Raw genomic sequence first — 2864 nt, 5'->3', positions numbered from 1 at the left:
GGATGGGTGTGTTCGAGATGGTGCAATTGGCAGGACAGAGTTTAGGGATGTTGTACATAGGGTCGCTATTAGTCGCAAGCGACTTGATGGCACATAACAACAACAACAACAACCCCAACCCTTATGTCAGACCCATTTTACAACAATGGCACCATGCAATATTTGTCTCTTTGTGACTGAGATATTTCACTCAGCATAATGTCCTCCAGGGTCACCCATTTTGAATAATATTGCATGAGTTCCTTGTTTTTCAATGCGGCATAGTATTCAATTGTGTGAATATACCACAGCTTCTCTATCCATACGTTTGTTGATGGGCACTTAGCACTCTTTGCTTTTGTAAACAAAGCCGTGATAAACATGGTTGTGCATAAAAGTCAAGTTATTTGTAAATCCTTGTAAATATCTTTTAGTTTTTTCCTATTCATATCCTGTCTCATTATACCTATAAGGAATAATACAATAATCTGCATGATTCCAATCACATTGTAATTGTTCTTGAAATTCTAATGTTAGCTTTTCTCCCAACCATTGTACAGTTTGTTGGAGTTCTGCAACTTTAGTATTAAATTTTGTGTCTATTCTGGGTTGACATTTTCATAATTTATATTAATTTTGCTGCCAATTCTGTACAAAATGTGTGGTTTGAATATTTTCATGTAGATTTATTTACTCCAGCAACTGCAGCTATTGAAGCAATAGCAGTCAAACCTAAAACAGCTTCAATCAGAAGCCCAACAAACTTTTTTGTTTGAATCACCAATTTTTCATTATCTTTGATAAAATATGCATATCCAGAGATTTTCCCTTATGGTCTATCTATCTGTACTGGAATCCATAATCTCAATCTAAATATATTAAGAAAATAGAATTTATTGATTCATTAAATTTCACAGTATGATTTAATCAAGAATGTTATTGACAGTTATAACAGTTTACTTTTTGTATTGTCACATTATTTACACATTTTCCAATTCCTAACAAACGAGATAATCTTGCACATACTCATTGATACCAGGTATGATTTGCAGCTAATAGTGAAGTTCTGGATATATTTCCAATAAATATATCCGTTGTTTATAAGATATTGGAAGTTTCCATAAGTCCCATTGTCCAGGTCGCACATAAGGGACCTCAAGGTCGAGGGGCAGATAAACTACCTTCATGCCAAGCCATATGTCTTCTACCACTTATCCAAAAGGTTAACTGAACTACTAGACTCCTTAGCCTGAGTGATTTAATCACAAGTAATATTTTATATTGATTCTTTTTCTGAATGACTAGTTAAAAACACCCATGAGGTCCCCAGTCTATAATCATAATACAACTTCTAACAAATGTGAGAGTTTCTGAAGCCACTGTGCCTTGGTTGACTGTCATTATGTGAGTCTTAAAGTTCTATCTACTTTGAGAACACTTAGCAGGAAATGAGCTGGAAAAAGTTTCCTGTATAAGCATTCAGACATGTCCCCAAAACCAGGGTGCATTCAGGAGACCTCACAAGACCCAGAAGAGCAGCTGTGAAGGCTTAATTAATAAGAAACGAAAGTCCTTGAGATCTTGTGGAAAATACGGATTGATGAGACGTTTCTGTCCTTGAGAATTTGCAGAAAATAGAGATAAGTTTTTTCTCTGTGTTAGGATCTTCTGAGTAAATCATTAAGAGCTCTGGTTCTTGAATATCCAAGGACATATTCCTTTCTGGCTCCAAAGATAATTGTTAGATATATTGCTTTAGCGTCTTTGAGAAAATTGTTTGCTGTGAAGCAAGAAATCTGGCTATTTGGATAGTGATGGAATGCTTGTATTTTCTATATGTACTGTGAGAAATAAACATTGAGGCCTTAGCTCTTGCTCTGGCCCCCTGTGCCTTGCTTTGTCTCTCTTCTTTCTTTTTTGTCTGTTTTTTCCTGAGCAGTGCTGTGTTCTCAGTTCCCACCAGTAAATGGCAACAATTTTTTTCCTTTTCTCACTCCACATCTAGTCCATTTTAATGCTCGAGGCAGAAGTTTTTAAAATGACATCTGCTTGCAAACTTTTTCTTTGCCTTTATAATCAGTGACTGTGTTAATTTGTTTTTCATTAAAACTTAGTCCATGTAACAGAATAAAATGAAATTTATCCCCTTGGAGATGACATCAATTATTCCACTGTTGTTGCCTCAAAAGAAGACGTTTTTGAGACGTAGCATTCCCCAAACAAATTGGAAAAGTCCAATAGCCAAGAGTTAAATGTATTGTCCTTCCTTCTTCACCAGGAAATAATGGTCCTTCTCCAGACCACAGTGTTGACATCCAAGTCGATTCATTAGTTGAATACAGGAGCAGGTTTAGTCCATTCTACTAATTAAAACAAAAGTAGATGAGGAATAGATGCCCACTTTCCAAGATGGAGTCCAAAAGAGCCATTCATATTCTTTGTCTATGGAAATAAAAGCATATCCTCTACCTTGGTTAGTAATATACTTTTTAACCTATTGTCCTTTCTCCATTTTCCACCACACTTTTTCATTAATAGGTGTTTTTAAAATTCCTGATTAAAAATGTAATTCTGCCCTAGATGTTTTAATTCTTATAAAATTATAATAACTAACTGTTATTAAAGATTATATGTAATTGATTTTGAGGGAAGAATCCCTTCAGTTCCCACTTTTGTTTTTGTAATTTAGTTTTTAAAGTTTAGCGTTCTTTCAATTATAGCTTGTCACTAGGGATTATAAGAAATCCCCAAAATATGCACAATATTCCAATCTTTAAAAAATTCGTGTAAATTTTCATATATATACCCTGGTACATATTCAGTTTTTATGCTTTCTGGAATGCCCATTACTGCAAAAGCATGCAAAAATACTTCTTTTTAAAAAT

This window comes from Elephantulus edwardii, unplaced genomic scaffold (assembly GCF_000299155.1).
Source record: "Elephantulus edwardii isolate Elephantulus edwardi_28Jun2011 unplaced genomic scaffold, EleEdw1.0 scaffold00033, whole genome shotgun sequence".
Taxonomy (NCBI): Eukaryota; Metazoa; Chordata; class Mammalia; order Macroscelidea; family Macroscelididae; genus Elephantulus; species Elephantulus edwardii.
This window is presented reverse-complemented; position numbering follows the sequence as displayed.